The following is a 17,090-nucleotide window of genomic DNA, read 5'->3' as shown; positions in this document are numbered from 1 at the left end:
AGTCGTTTTTTTCCCAGAAGAAAACAAGCTGACTGAAGGATCCAGAATAGCTGTCTTCAATTTCAAAGCTAAGTGAACTTGCAACTAACTCTTAATATAACTTCAAAATATATATGTGAGGGATCCCCTTCATTTTTGTTTCCGAGTTTAATACTGTATTTGAAGGTAAATGTAATTATACTGAAGGAGTTTCAAAATTAACATTGGACAGCCTGTGTATGTTTTGAACTGTGCACGCCTATTTTCCCGTTTGTTCGCACTTTTAAAACCAAGCGTTTCGGTTTGTTACATTTTTTCTGACATTGCGCTCCTATCGGAGAAATCTGCTCACTAGCATTTCTGTTGCTTGACAACCGCTAGTGTTGGAAAACTCTTGAGAGTTTGCCTCGCTGACTGAAAATTGAACTTTAATCTTTGGGTGTTTTAAGGAGCCAGAGACCTGGAACTCATAATTGAAGCGTGCAAAAGAAGAAGAAAGTGTGCACCTGAATAAGTAAAGGTAAAAGGCATGGACCTTAATTTGAGTTAGAAGTGTTGAGCAAAGATTTAAAGGAGAAGAAGAATATTCAAGATATATTTGTAATCCAACCTATTCCAGTCCAGTGACTAAACTAAGAACTTCGTCTAGGAAGTCTGCGAGGAATAACAGGTACTGATCTTAAATAACTGGTTTTGGAACTCAGGAAAGGTTGAGGTAGTTTATTGTACATAACCAGAATTATTGTTCTCTCTTCTTCCCGCTGCAGATAATCCTCAGGGCACAGAAGGAATCTGTGTCTTATTTATTTTCTCCACTTTCCCTCCTCCCCACCACTCCCGAGGGTGTGGTGTGCTCAGCTGTGAATAAGTTAGTTGAGTGCATCAGGCTTTTGAGGGTTTGTCTGGGTTCAGCAGCAAATGCGGATGTCACTTCAAGACTCAGCCTGACAGGTGGAAATTCATAGTGACCTCGAAAGTATCCTCCGAGCCTTTGTCTGCATTACCAAGTGCTTGTGATAGTAGAGATAGAGAATGCATTGTTTTTCTGCGTATAATTGCTAACTGCAGCTTCGTGCCCGATGATGTACCAGGAGGAGCCCACGTGGAAGGAGATGGAGAGAAGGGGCTAGGACCAATGGACTGGCATCCCTTATGGAGAAGGTAGCCTATCTATAGGGACGCGCCAACCAGACATTGAGAGTTGTAACCTATGTAACTTACATCACTGATGACACAGTGTGCCTTTTTAACTTGTCGTTTGCCCCGATTTTGGCAGAGCGCTCCCTGGCAGCAGAGTCCTTTATTTTTGTGAAAATAAAACTTGTGCTTCTTGTAGGGAGTGTGCTGGGCTTTTTTACCTAGTGGGTTCTATTTTTTCTGGTGTGAGCGTTGAGGGGTTTCTCTAGACCCCATTAACTTTCACCATCTCCCTCTTTATCAGATTCACCAAACTGCCTGGAGACCTTTGGTAAATTGCAAAAAACCCAGTGAATACTATTTTTCCAACTTTATTTGAGTCATGTGAGGCCCACACATTTCAAAATGAATGTATCTAAGTCAAGTACAGTACTTTTTTGTAACGTTTGTGCTATGGAAATAAGTTCCATTGCTCAGCGGACACCACACGGTTTGCAACTTCCTGATCAAGTGGAAGAGAAGTGGCAGTCAATGTAAAAGCCTAGATCTGGCACATCAAACAAGGGATCGGATGAAGCCTTCCTAGGCACTGTCTCCTAAGGCACCATCAGAAAACATGGATTGAACCTGGGACCCTGATACATCACAATGCATTAGAGCATACGCAATTTAAGTCTGCTTTAGCTTCTAGTATATTGCACGCATTCAGGCTTCCCATGTAATGGGGGTCACAAAGAATAGCAAAAATGGTGTGTGATGGTGAAATCATTGTGATTTAATATCAAGTTAGTAGGCAGAATATTGAGGTGATTCCATGTAAGGTTTAAAGAACATTGCTATCGGTAATTCCACAGGGAACACCAAATGCCCAAGAGAATGGGGGGAGGGGTAAGATAGAAAAACATGTGAACAAACTGCTGTCTACTCACTAGAGATGAGAACACTCTATTTAAAACGTGGTGGTCATCAGTCCCATGTTTTGTGTGTTCGGGGGCCGGCCGTCGGCCGTCACACAAGCATACATCCACACGCACCCATACATGCATAGAACACACACCGGAGACGTGTGTTGGCTCCGGTCTCCTGCGCGAACTGCCGGGCACCGCCTTTATTCTTTAAACGCGCATGCGCGAGCTTCGTAGAGGCTCGCGCATGCGTACCTCGTGTACGCAGTACACAACATCCCTCCTTTTCCACAGAAACAAACAATTAACAATTAACTGCAGAAACACAACCTGGTTCCTTCTTCGGATTTACGACGACAGATTTCCCCGCCTATGGTGCAGGGTCCATGATAAAGTCTCGGAACCTCTGTGGAAGTCGTCGTCCGGCACTGCTCGGGTATCGTGGTGCCGCGTCACCAGGGGCCTCCGATGTCTCGGGATCTGCAGGTGGAGTGGCTTCCTCCGTCCCTGTCTCTTCCCCTTGTTCCGGGACCTGTTCTGCTGTTGCCTCGCCACCAGCGGCCTTGATGCGCTTGAAGAATGACACATTTCTGGTGATGGTTCCTCTGGCATTGGCTGCGGTGACCATTGTACCTTTCACGTGTGTTACACCCAGTGGTTGGGTCTCGTAAGTTGTCGACAACTTTCCTTCTGCTCTTCTGTTTCGTACCAACACGGTATCTCCAACTGCAATCTGTTTTTCCGGCAGTCTTCTCTGCGCTGTTTCATTATCGTTTCTCCATGACCTTTCTAACTGTACTTGGTCATTGTCGATCACTCCTGGTTGTCTCCCTTCTGATTCAGGTATGAGTTCTCTTGAAAAGTGCTTCCGCAGGGGCTATTCCAGTTGATCGATGAGGTGTTGTGCGATACTCCCGGAGAAATTCAAATAAATTTCGTCAGAGGTCTTCACCTCCATTTTCGTATATGCGAAACACCTTGTTTAGTGTGCGCATGAAACGCTCTACTTCTCCATTGGCTCTTGGCCATAGTGGGGTAACTTTTCGGTGTTTTATCCCTCTCTCTTCACAGTATCGAGCAAACGATTGCCCTTGAAAAGGTGACCCATTGTCAGAACATAACTCGATGGGAAAACCATGGGTAGCAAATATCTTGTCCATGGCCAGGGTGGTGTGGTCGGTGGCCTGGGACTCGACCAGTTCCACCTCTGGATATCGGGACCACTGGTCAGTTACTACTAGGAAGTATAGTCCTCTTCCGGTAGAGCCAAAGTCGGCATGTACTGTCCCCCAGGGTAAATCACTCCTTGCCATGGTCTGAATCGGTGGTCCTTTCTCCGCCAGGCTCGTGGCTTGGCACGGGATGCATGCCCTCACAAAATCTTCCACTCTCTTTTCCAATTCGGGGAACCAGACTTTGAGTCTGAGGCGTGCCTTCATTCTGGTCATCCCTTGGTGTCCGTTGTGTGCCAGCTGAAGGACCTTCGGCACAAGTGACCTGGGGATCACAATCCGGTGCCCTCTCAGCATGAGACCATCGGCAGTTACTGACAGTTCATGTCGTGCACTCCAGAGCAATTGCAAATCCCTTTGCGTTTCTGCATTTCTCCGGGCATCGTTCAAAAGGAGCTCCCGTCATGCTCCTGTGGCTACCGCACCTTTCACTCTCAGAAATGCTTCATCCGAGTTCGATTCGTTGGCAATTTCTTGTCTTGTCAAGGCAATGGGAAGTGCGGACTCGACGACCATGTGAATGGTGTCCACACAATTTGCAACCTCCGTAGTATCTCTGGATTGTCCTGCGCCGGGGTGACGAGACAAATAGTCCGCAGGGTTGTGCGTACCTGGGCAGTATACCAGCTTCACCCCGTACTCCATGAGGGATAGCATCCACCTTTCTATCCGAGGTGGCGTTTTGGAAGAAGCGCCTGCCAGAATGGGAATTAGGGGCTTGTGGTCCGTCACCACTACAACAGGTTTCCCCAGGATATATAGTCTAAAATGTTTACAGCCCCATAGTATTGCGAGGGCTTCGCGTTCAATTTGAGAATTTCTTCTCTCTGTGTCTGTGAGTGCCTTGCTGGCGTATGCAACGGGTCGCATGGATCCCTGTTGATCCGCCTGCATGAGAACCGCCCCAAGTCCCACTGGACTGGCATCCACTATAATTTCAGACTCCCGGGCTGGGTTGAAATATGCCATGGTATCTTGTTCAGACAGAGCATCCTTGATGGCCGTGAATGCTCTCTGTTCCTTTCCAGTCCACGTCCATGGCACTTCATTCCTAGTGAGCGCTCTCAGGGGTTCAGAAAGGGATGCTAAATCTCGAATAAAACGCCCACAATAGTTCGCCATCCCTAAAAAGCTGCAGACTTCTGCCGGGGACGTGGGAGGTGACGCCTCTCGAATGTCTTTCACCTTCTCAGGATCTGGGGATATGCCTCCCGCATGGAAGACAAATCCAAAAAAACTCTAGGCTGTCCTTCAGGAATTCACACTTTTCTTGGTGCAGCATCAGCCCGGGGCTGTGGAGTCTGTGAAAAGTGTTTTCCAGACACTTGATATGCTCTGCTTCAGATTTGGCAAAAACTAGGATATCGTCTGACATGTTTATCACTCCTTTTAGTCCGGACAGAGCCCCCCTGATAGCATTTTGGAGGACTTCTGCCTCTGAGGATATTCCAAAACGGAGTCTTTTATATTGATACAGTCCTTCGTGGGTTGTAAAGGTCGTAATATATCTAGACTCTGGGTGGAGCTCCAACTGGTGGTAACCTGCTCTCAGTTCTCCAACAATGTCGTCTAGAGTGGGAGTGAGATGACGTTCTCTTTATATAGCCAGATTAGGAAGTCTCATGTCTACGCAAATGCGTACAGCCCCAGGCTGTTTGGGCTTTGGGGCCACTACAATTGGAGAGACCCACGGGGTGGGTCCTTCCACTTTTTCAATGATGTCTCGTTCCACTAAGTCTTGCAGCTCCTTTTCCACCTGAGCCCTCAGATGAAACGGTATGCGGCGATGTTTCAGCACCGTTGGTCTGACTGACTCATCAATGTGGAGCCTTATTGGCTCAGCCTTCAGTTTCCCTATGCCTCTGAAGAGCCTCTCAAAGCTTGTCAGCAGGCTGTCCAGATCTGTATGATATACAGCAAAAGTGAAATGAACAAGGTTGAGTGCTTCAGATGCCGCGCAGCTTAAAAGAGAGTGCGGGCTTACGCTGGTGATAAAAAACCTCGCTTTGATGCTGTTCTGGCCATGGGTCACTGGGGTAGGTACCCCTTGGATGGGTAGGGGAGTATCTTCACCAAAAGCGTATATTTGAGCCTTGGAGGGCAACAGGGTTGGTGGGCCTGCAAGTGCGTTGTAATGTCTGTCCGCCAGTACGAAGACTGAAGCTCCCATGTCGATGAGGACTGGAGTGGGAATCTCTCCAATGTCTACAGTACATATGGGTCTTCGTCGAGTTCCAGGGCCATTTGCGATGCTGGAAATGAAGAAAATTTCTTCCTCCTCTTCTTCGGCAATGTGCAGGTCATGCACGTCCTGTTCAAGGGATGATATGCCCCTCACGGTGCGAGCACCACCTCTACCGGCCCTCTCTGGTCCTCTACTTGCTGCCACGGGCATGGCGGCCCACACATTCTAGCGTAATGCCCAGGTATCCCACACCTGCCGCATGTTCGTGATTTGGCTGAGCATTCACCTCTCTGTGGGAGGTCATATCCACAGTAAGAGCACTACTGAGGGGTACCTGATGTTGTGGGTCCTTCTCCCCTCTTCGGTGTCCATCTGGCCTTCCCAGGTGTGAAACGTCTGACTGCAAGTGCCGCCTCCTCCTCATTCTTGGGATGCGTGGCTGCGTCCATTTTCGATCCTCTGGCCTCCGCCAGTTCATACGCTCTTCCCATGTCTAGGATTTGCCAGAGAGTCAGCCCTGGTTCCCTCAGGACTTGCCTCCTGAGTTTTCCTGAGCAGCATCCTTGCAGCAATTGGTTACGGACCATTTCCTCTTCGTTGGCCCACCTGCAGGAGCTCGCGAGGTGTCTCAAACGGGCACAAAACTGGTCCAGTGACTCTTCGCTCCGTTGTTTTTCTGCCCCCATGACGAACCTGTCGAAGTCAACATTCGCTAAGGGTAGGAAGTGATCCCGAAGTGCTTGTTTGACAGCGTCATATGTCGCCACTGGAATGTCGAGGGAGTCATATTTTCTGGACTTCAATGCCTGCAGAGTACATCATGATGGCGATCTTTGCCTCGTCCTCTGTCTCCCCCGAGGCTCTGAACATCATTTCCAGTCTTTTGACCCATATGAGCCATTTTGGGCCATGTTTCGATGGGGGCCCCGTGGTATCAAATTCAGGCATGGGAGCCAGAGTGGTGCGCACTCTGCGTGGCATTGGGGCAACAGCGGCCTCATCATCTGTTTCTTCACCCATCACAATAGGTACTCACAGTATTTTCTTGGCAAGTTGATGGGTAATCCGGCTCCCAACTGTGGCAGAGTCTTCCTGCTGGCTCTTCTGCCACTTCCTGTGTCACAGCCCTGCACCAGCTGGGCTGTGGAGTGTCCAAAAATTGTTGCAGCTGCTTGCAACGGGCAGATGGCGCACAAGCACCCAAAACGGGCCGCAACCACTGCGTGTGTTGTAGTGAACGAGCACTCAAAATGGCCGCCGGCTGTTAGAGCGGGTCCGCGACTGTGGAGTTGTATTCCGTTTCGCCGATGTCGTCGGAAACGGGAAGACAGCTCCGATCCCGCCTCGTCGCAAGTTTTGTGTGTTCGGGGGCCGGCCGTCGGCCGTTACACAAGCATACATCCACACGCACCCATGCATGAATGCATAGAACACACGCCGGAGACGTGTAATGGCTCCGGTCTCTGGCGCGAACTGCCGGGCACCGCCTTTATTCTTTAAACGCGCATGCGCGAGCTCCGTAGAGGCTCGCGCATGCGTACCTCGTGTACGCAGTACACAACACCATGCAGGAGGATAGAGTGGTAAAATGGCACTGTGGATCAGTGTTTTAAGCCTCTGGAACATCAATAAGAAAAGGGAAGACTAACCTCATCAAAATGTGACTTGGAAGGCAGTTTCGCGCCTTGAAACACTTGTTATAGGCGCGTTATAAATGCCAAATCATACCATATCCTGTTCATCTGGATAGAAAGCCAATGTGTGCCTCCAGTTGAAACGGAAGAGCTGTTTGTACTACTTTGCACAGGAAGGGGCAGTGTGGCAAAGTTTGATATCCAACCTGCATATAGATTCGTTTTTTTCAGAATGGTAGATTGATGTTTTGTAACACACTTAATACAGTCCCTAAGCACGGACTGAAATTCGAACCTGTTTTACTCTGCATTTCCTCACTTCCAAGACATACCCGTTGCCCCTGAGATAGCCTCCCTGCCTTTTCAGCAAGGAGCAGTATGCTCCGGCAATGTGTAAGGTCATATCGGACATGACCAGCACAACAAACTCCCTGCCACCTGGCACAGCTAAACTTGGCAGGACATGCACCACATATTTCAAAATGCAGAAAGTAGTGCACTTGACTGCGGGCACTTTTGCCTAGGGCCAGTTCTGAAGTTGGTGGATTAACAATTGGCAAGATGCAGGCTTGTGGAGATGATTTACTGTGGCTCAAAGTGAAAATAAATAACATGCCGAGCCACGTTAGATGTATTCCAGAAGCTATTTGGGGAAGATCACACTTAAACAGTTAACCAACAAGAAATATCTGCAAGTCAAATACACTTTAGGTCAACTACAGCATTGTGGAAAAGCAGTGGGTTACAGATGGGCAGAAAGGACACCCTGGTACTGGCCTCCGAGCTTATTGCTGTGATCTGCACTGATCCCCATTGAATGGGTTTTGTGCACACATCTGTGAATGAGATTTGGGGCATGTTTTTGGAAGCCCAGAGGACAGAAGACAGTGGGCCTCATTACGAGCATGGAGGTAATGAAAAAAGGAAGGCGGAATGGTATTAGCGGCATCATTAACGGGTCCGGGCCATTACGAGCCGACTACCCACCATTACCGCCACCGACCGTACCGTGCCCCTTCTTACCAGCATGCGCGCGTACACACGCCCCCTTTGCGGCGGAAATACCGTGATGCCGCTAATAGGAGGACATCACAAGTTACGTGGGCATGCACTTACCGGCACCCCAAAGGTGGTAATTAGGACCTGCACGACAGCGGCAATACAGGCATCGCGGACCACCCGTAAATAGCAACCTGCACTGTAGGCAACTGCCACAGGTGCACACAATCACCACAGGTGGAGTCTATGGAGCCTGACCCAGTACAAAAGGAGTACACCCACACACCACACCCCTTCCTACACCAAAATTATACCACTAGCTGTTGCAACCATGGGGCTGGAGGACATGTTTGTCCTGCTACAACTACAGCAACAACAACTACAGCTACAACAACAGGCAGCACAGAGGAGACGCAGGAGGAGGAGAGAGGGTGAGACAGGCCCAGCAAGTTCCAGCAGTGCAGCCAGTGGTACCACGTAGGAAGCCACCAATCCCTCGCATCAGACCCAGTCCATTCAATCTAATCCCTGAGCAAATCCACACCCTGAACCGGATGGACCGGGACTCCATCAAAACCATAGTGGACATGATACACAACAACATCGTCAGCCTCATTGAAATATGCACTGCCATCCCCCCGCTACTAAAGGTGGTGTCTGTGCTCAACTTCCTGGCCACAGACACCTACCAGCACACAGTGGGCCAGCTGCATGGTAAATCACAACCACTCTTTTCACGCATGCTGACCCAAGTGCTGGATGCCCTCCTGAAGCATGCTAGCACCCACATATCCCTACCACAGACTGCCCAGGAGCTTGCCGACACTAAAGTAGGCTTCCATGCACTGGCAGGCATGCCCAATTGCATTGGTGCCCTCGACTGCACCCATGTCGAACTGGTTGTCACTCATGCCATAGAGGCGGTGTACCGCAATCGCAAGCAATACCACTCCATCAATGTGCAGATGGTAAGTGACTCCTGCAAGATCATCACACATTGTTGCGCCCGATATCCCAGATCTACACATGATGCCATGGTGCTGTGTAACTCCACGCTACCCCATTACATGGAGCGACATGCTGGACGGCGTGCCTGGCTGCTCGGTAAGTTGCCTGTCTGGGCCATGGCAGTGCATCGGGGTTGTGAGGTGGGGGGATGCATACTCCACCTGGGTGGGATTGGGCGGTGAGTGGACAATGCACTCAGAGCTAAACACTGTTGTCCTGAACAGCCTAACCTGAACATGACACATCAATTGCATACATAACACCAATGCCGTACATCAATGACAACATGCAAGACGCACAAGCAGGCCACCATGGTATGTCAAGCGATGAATGACTGAACATGATTACAACTGTGCCAATGCCGCTAGTGTGATTAGGTACAGAGTAGCATACACTGCAATTATGGGTGGCAAGACATCATTCCGCATCCACAGTATCCGCATCAGCATGCAAGTGAACACCCTGCATCATCTGTACAATGCAATCCACACTAGCAGACCATAGTGCAGTACACAAAGCATCACATGAACCTGTGTACATACATACCGCATGTCAACACAAAGAGCTGCAGCCATGGCTGTGAATCCTAAAGGTGTCAGCTCAAATTGACTCACACATACCTCTTTGTGCTCCCATGCAGGTGATGGAGGCTATCCCTTGAAGCCGTGGCTACTTACCCCTGTGCGGAACCTGCAGAACAGGCACAAAGAGGAGTACAATCGGGAACATACCCGTACCTGTGTTGTGATTGAGCAGACCTTTGGCCTGTTGAAGGCACGGTTCCGCTGCCTAAGCAGGTCTGGCGGAGCACTCCTTTATGGCCCTGAGAAGGTGGCAAAGATCACAATGGTCTGTGTAATGCTGCACAACATGCGCATCCGGAGAAATGTACCACTGCCACCTGACATTGACATGCATGCACCGGGTGAGGCTGATGGGATGATGATGGAGGAGAAGCAGCACCCCTGCCAGTAAGTGATGCACAAGATGGCCGTGCTGTACGCCAATCACTGATTGACAATTACTTCTGAACCACAGGGACGTTGATGGTTATGTGTCAGTGCTACACTGAGCACTGGGACCGTGTGGACATGGACACAAGGTGTGTGGGGAGTTGGGCACTGTGCACTGTCATGAATTGAATGGACACACACGAAATGAACAATGTCCAGGCATTAAATGATTTTGAACACAACAGGTGTATTAAGAATATTTACAAAAAACTGCTTCCCACCTCCACCACTCACATGCCCTCCCCCTCCCCCCAAAACACCCAAACACCCCAAACCCCCAATAAACATCCCATACCCATCAATAAACACCCCTTAATCCCCTCTACACCACCAACACCACCCCCCCCCTCGCCCATTGTCATCCCACACTATTTCCAGGCTTTTTTTGTGTCCAGGGGCAGCATTTCTGTCTGCCTTGCACTGCGCGCCTCGTCATCCGCACAGGGCTGGAGGGAGCGGAGCTTGCAGGTGTGGACAATGGGGTGGATGCGGATGTGATTTGAACCGCCGGTACAGGTTGTTGGCGCTGCATGTGTTGGAGCATGCTGGTTAGGACCTGTGTGACGGCCCCCAAACTGTCACAGATCATGATACCACTTGAATTTATGGCCGCAATGGTCCCAGCATTGGCCTCACGGATCTCCCTGCGTGTTTCTTCGCCATCAGCCACATATTGACGCACTAGCTCAATCATCGAGTCCTGCCGGGCCTCTACCCTTGACTGGCGTGCCTCGATATCAGCAGGGGCTGTGGAGGTGGTAGTGAGATCTGGACTGTGCAGTAGAACCGCAGAATCCAGCATGGGGCTGGACAGTGTGCCCTGAATGGTGGGTTGGGGGTGGACGGGGGGCTTGGGGTGCGGGGACTTTCCACATGGATTGTGCCATCAGGGTTCTCATACTCATCTGCTTTCACATCCACATCGCTGAGTGGGGCTGTGGCTGCTGCCTCACACACTGAACTTGTGGCAGCAGACTGGGTGCCATCAGCCTCCCCTTCAGCTGTTGGCAGCATAGTAGTCGTAGTCTCGTCCGCTGCTGTGGTTTCTTCATGTGCCTGCCTGGCCTGTGCACATGCCTTGGGTTGCACTGTGGGCCGCGGTGCTGCCCCGGAGGTAGAATGGCCAGTGCCATGTGGTCTGGCCCTGGTTGTAGATGGCCTTGGGGCGGGGTCCTGACTTTCACCTTCTGCATCACTGCCTGTGGGGGAAGAAGAGATGCAGGGCATCAGTGATGGTGTGACATGCAAGATGCATGAGTTGGTACTGTACAGTATTTAATTTCTCATGCATTGCAAGCTTATAGGCGTGTCACACATGGTAGTTTCAAGGGGGGGGACATATTGGCATGAGCCGTGGCTTCTCCATTCGGAACAGATGCGTACCAGGTGGCATGCCATTTTAATGAGTTTTGTGTGATATATGACATGCAAATGGTGCCTGTGTGTTGGGTCTCTGTTGGTAATGGGATTGGCACACAGCATGCATTTCATTGTGGCAGGGTTTGGGCCTCCATCTGTACATGGATCTGTATGTGTGTGTATCTGTATGTGTGTGTATGATGGGCCATGCATTGGCTTGGCTTGGCTCACTTTCACATCAGTTGTACTACGTCATGGTTTGGCCTACTGGGGTTTGCAGGGTCACTCACCTCCATCTCCCGATGTCACAGCACCCATCTCCATTTCGCCGAAGCCCTCTATGGACTCCATTTGGATGGTCGTGCTGCAGGTTTCTTCCCAGTGCATCAGTTTGACTGGGGTGTGGGCACCCCCGCATGTGGCCATGGCCTCCCTGCGATTGCTGGCCAGGATGTTCCGGACCCTGAGACGGAGGTCGTCCCATCTTTTTTTACAGTCTTTGACTGTGCAGGGGGTGGTGCCAACTGCAGACACCTTGCGCGCTACCTCCTCCCATATTTCTTTTTACCTTATTTGTGCTTCCCTTTTTGAGGTTGGAGACAAAAATCGCAACTGCATGGGCTGCAAGGGTGTCAGCCAGCATGTTTAGCTCCACATCGGAGAAGCACTACTTGCGCAGGCGGGGGGTTGTTTTACGGGTAGCCTTCGACATGCTGGATGGTATGGCACTGCTCTCTCCTCTGTTTCACTGCCAGATTGGGAGGATGGCAATGGATCGTGTTTTTAATGATGGCCACCGGCGCATTTCCCGTTCCAACGCAATGACGTTACTTCCGGGTCCGGTATTACGAGCTTGGTATTACCACGATGTTATTACCGGGCCGTTATTAAGGGGTTGCTCCTTGGCGGAGGCGGTATCTGTGGGTCCCGTGATGCTGCTATCGGGGGGGGGGGAAGGCCTTTAGCGGCATGGTGGTACGGCCATTACCAGCATGGGGGTTTACTCGTACTCGCACACTCGTAATCAGCCGCTATTAGCGGTGTCATGGGAGCACCGACCCGCTACTTCCTCCATGCCGATAATGACTCTGTTTTTAGCAGGATTCTCGTAATGAGCCAGTAACTTTGTTATCACGTACTAACAGTGGCTGTAAAATGCAGACTAGGTACTTAGTAAAACAGACTTTTCCACAAGAAACAAGGAGTTTAGACAAAGTATAGCAGTTTTTCCAATTATTTCAGTAGGATCCTTTCTCCATTGAACAATTTTCTTAATCAAATTTACCCCTTATTGGTTCTTGGCTTGATCAGTCAGTTATTCAGAATGAGACAAATCACATGTAATAGGTGTCAGGCAGGGATGCAGGATTAAATGTGCTCCTCTGCTGTAGAGTTTGATGCTGCGATTGTGCAAAATAATGAATGTATTTATTTCAGAGATTTGCAAGGTGCACCAAATTATTATAGAGCCTGAGTTGAAGTTGACCATTTTGAGTAACTGAGTTAAATCATGAGGATAGAGTGGGGCTTGCTGATTGAGGATCAGAGGGCCTCAAGTGAGTTCATATTTAGAAGGTTGGTGGTGGCAAATGGGATGTATGAGAAACATTTGGTAATGCCCCTTCTGGCTGATAGTTTGCCAGTCTGACTGCTAAATGTTTCAGTTGGTGCTGATTATGTTGATGAGATATTGGTTGAGCAAGATAGCAGCTGAAGAGCCTTTCACTCATAAATTGCCTACGGTATTGAGGGGGAAAATAATATCACCTTTGAATTGAAGGTTGTTGTGTTTTCATGCTCCTTGTTGCGCTAGATTTTGTACCACAATCTTTCTTATCAGCAGATCTCATGTCTCTTGGTGTTCAGCTCTGGTGTGTACCTTAGCACAGAAGTAGCTGATGTTTTTGGCAGACCTGTGGGATGGTGTAACACAATCTTAAGTGTTCTCCAATGTGGTAGCGTACAGTCCCCAGACCAATTAAATAAATAAATCAAACAGGACAGCTAGAGGAAGGGGGGGGTTCTTTTCCAGGAAAATCTTCCCAAAGGACTGTGCTGCCTTCCATTCCCTATGACATAGTTCATGCGCCCCCATTCCTGTAATTTTTAAATATTTGTATTTTCTTTTAGTAGATTCTTGTAGGTCAGATTCTTGTAGGTTAACCCTTTTCCCTGTTAGCCATGGACAATTAGAGTCCATTCTGGTCGGTGCCACAAACTGCAGACTATAAGCCCTTTCGCCGTCCGAGGTACCTGGGACAAGACTGTTGTACTAAGGTGAATGGTTCACACATGCCTGGTTTAAAAATAGGTCATTCAGCAAGAAAGGAAATAATCATTGGGTGGAGGCGCTACTCCCCTTAGCGTGAGGAGTTGAGACCGGAAGCACATTAAAACAGCTACCGTGAACCGGAAGCATTATTGCTACACATCATCCTCTGACATTGATAGAGAAGACCGATTGGGGCTCATATTAATACACCCTTTAAGGAGAAAGGTGGGAATAGCATGCCAGAAGCACTAGCCTAAAACCTCAATGGTCCTATGATCATTTGGTCAGTGCTCCATAAAGGAAAAGGGTCTGTGGGGCAGGTCAGGATAGTTGGAAGTGAGCGGGTTAACGGATATGATGTGGTCTGTTTGACTTGCAACCAAACTAAAGGAATCACCTTTGGTTTTTTCGATCACTGAAAATGAAATGAGAGTCTGATTAGTTGACATTAATAAAGCATGAGTGTCTTGTGATGGTGCATGAGGTAGTGAGAGAAGTCCCAGATTTAGGTGATAAAGTGGAAGAATATTGAATAATCTGACTGCAACTTTAGTAAACTAGTAAGCCATGCAGTGAATTACAAAAAAAAAATTGAAAAATGAATTCCACTTTTCTGTGCACAACATATTATACACTTGCTGATGCAGTATATAAATGTTAACCAAATTACATCAAAATCAATATTTTATTTATTCAAAAGATTATACATAGAAAGGGTACAGGTGTACATAATGCAATCAAGCAACTGATACAAACAGTTTAGCAAAAATACTAATATGAAAACGCTGGGAGCCTTGTCAAGTGCTTGGGAAAGTAAGTTCATAATGTACACATTTGCTAAGAATTATCCTAACTATCTACACAAGGAGTCCAGACAAGGAGTTGACATGTTTCAGCTCAATACAAAATGTAAAAAGAAATGTTTAAAAAAAAGAAATCGAGACCTTCGCTAGGACAAACACTTACAGATAACACTTGGTAGTAAAAATCTAATGTCATCAGTTTTGTATAGCGTCAGAATTGAAAAGGAGCCACAGAGGGAACTGTGCTCAATTCTTGAGGCAAATTAATAATCAAGGTCTAATTTCTCGTCAAGAATTCAGGTCAGAAGTAAAACCTGCGCTCCTCAATGGGAAGTGAGTAACTTGCTGCTCTTTCCATTTCATGTGTATCCTCAGTACTGTATGCTTTTATGGAGATTGGTGAAAGCTAGTGCTTGGCTGGGAGCCACAGTCCAAGGAATAATGCGTGCATAAAGCATGTGAAAAGGCAATGACAAAAGTGTCATTGCTATGCTCATGCATACCACTGAGAGGAGGAAACCTTCATTAATAACATTCCATTACACTGGATACTATTTAACGTGTCATGGAGATTCTAGAAGTATGCACACTCTGATAGGCTGCACCATATGTGACAAATATTCGAGGAAGGGAAAATTATCTAACTATTACAGATAAACCTGAGGGCCCTGCTGATATCCACATTTTGATATGATATGATATTGTATTGTATTTGTAACACGCCTATAGACAAGTGTTTCAAGGTGCGACGAGGCAAGGTAGGGGGAACAGAGGGAAGACAGACAACAATCCTACCAGGCCAGGTGTCATTCAGATCGCGCAAGTGCATGGGGAGGGGAAGTGGGAAAGTGCGGGGGAGGGGGACAGTGCAGTACATGGGATAAATAAAAAACAATAAGTAAAAGTACGGCCGGCAGCTGGCAAGGGTAAGTGCAGACATCAGGTGTCAAGTGCTGGTAATGAGACTTGTAGGGATAAAGAAACAGTCCCCAAGTGCGGGGGTTGCCAGGTAGGCTGTGCAGGTGTGCAACTGGCAGGGGAGGGGACCTGGGCCAGAGATCAGAAGGTGGCCAGGTAACCAGTGCAGTGTCAGATACAGCCAGGAAGTCAGCAGGGGAGAGGAGGAGAAAAGGCAGAAGCAAAGAGAAAGGTTTTGAGGTGCCTCCGGAACCAGAGATGATTCTCCTCAAGTTTCAGGGAGGCAGGGAGGCTGTTCCAGAGGGAGGCCCCAGCAGAAGAAAGATCTACCACCAACTCGTTGCTTGGAGAAGCGACTGACCCTGAGGGAGTTGGAGGCGGATGAGCGAAGACCTCGAGAAGGAAGATATTTAGGAAGAGAGAGTTGAAGGTATTGGGGCCCAGGCCCCAGAAGGCCTTGTGGACAATGTAGAGGGTTTTTAACTTAATCCTTGCAGGCACTGGTAGCCAGTGCTGAGATTTTTGTCCTGGAGAGATATGATCCCTGGGCTTGAGACCAAGGACAAGTCTCGCAGTCCTGTTTTGGATAAGTTGCAGAGGGCGGAGAGTAGAGGCAGGTAGATTTAGAAAGAGGCTGTTGCAGTAGTCCAGCCTAGAGAGAACCAGAGCTCTGGAGACAGTGAGCTTGTGGGGGAAGGAGAGCAAAGGAAGAATACCTCTGAGGAGGTGCAGCTGGTAGTGTGACTTCTTAGAGACGTCAGAGATGTGAGGAGAGAAGGAGAGTGTGGAGTCAAAGATGACCTCGAGGTTTTTAGCCTCACAGGTAGGAGCAGGAAGAGGGCCAAGAGAGGCCAGCCAGAGTGTGACAGGAAAGGAGGGAGCGGGTGTGCCGATGAGGAGAATCTCAGTCTTACTGGCATTGAGGCAGAGATCATTGGCGGCACACCACTCCTGCATGGCGGACAGTCAGTCAGAGTTGAGAGAGGGTGAAGAGGTGGCTGAGGGTAGCCTGAAGATGAGCTGGGCGTCATCCGCATAGCACTGGAAGTTGGAGCAGAGTGCAGCAATGCAGTGGGCAATAAGTGCCAGGTATTGGTTGAAAAGCCAGGGAGAGAGGTTAGACCCTTAGGAAACCCCACAGGTAGAGATGGAGATAGAGGAGAGGAAGGACCCAAGTTGAACCTGGGAGGGTCAATCAGAGAGGAAAGAAGTCAGCCACGGCAGGGCCTGACCGGTGATACCCAGGTTATCACGGAGACAGTTGAGCAGGATGGCATGATTGACCATGTCAAAGGCAGAAGAGAGATCAAGAAAGACGAGGACACAGAGGGTGTTGGAATCAGGGTTGGAGAGCAGGTCTTCACGGATGTTCAAGAGAGCAGTTTCCGTGCTTCTGGTAGCTCTGAAGCCAGACTGATGATCATGGAGACAACCAACAGATTCAGTGTGAAGATTTCGCTGGGAGATGGCCAGCTTTTCCAAGAGTTTGCCCCAGAAAGGAGTGATGGAGATTGGGCGATAGTTGGCCAGGCAGGACGAGTCTGCAGAGGGTTCCTTGAGAAGAGGGTGCACGAGGGAGTGCTTCAGAGGGGAAAGGACGACTCCAGTGGCAAAGTAGTGGCTGCAGAAGTCGGCCAGAGCAGGAG

The sequence above is a fragment of the Ambystoma mexicanum genome, chromosome 12 (assembly GCF_040938575.1).
Source record: "Ambystoma mexicanum isolate Mex_15411 chromosome 12, UKY_AmexF1_1, whole genome shotgun sequence".
Lineage (NCBI taxonomy): Eukaryota > Metazoa > Chordata > Amphibia > Caudata > Ambystomatidae > Ambystoma > Ambystoma mexicanum.
Note: the sequence above shows the minus strand (reverse complement) of the source record.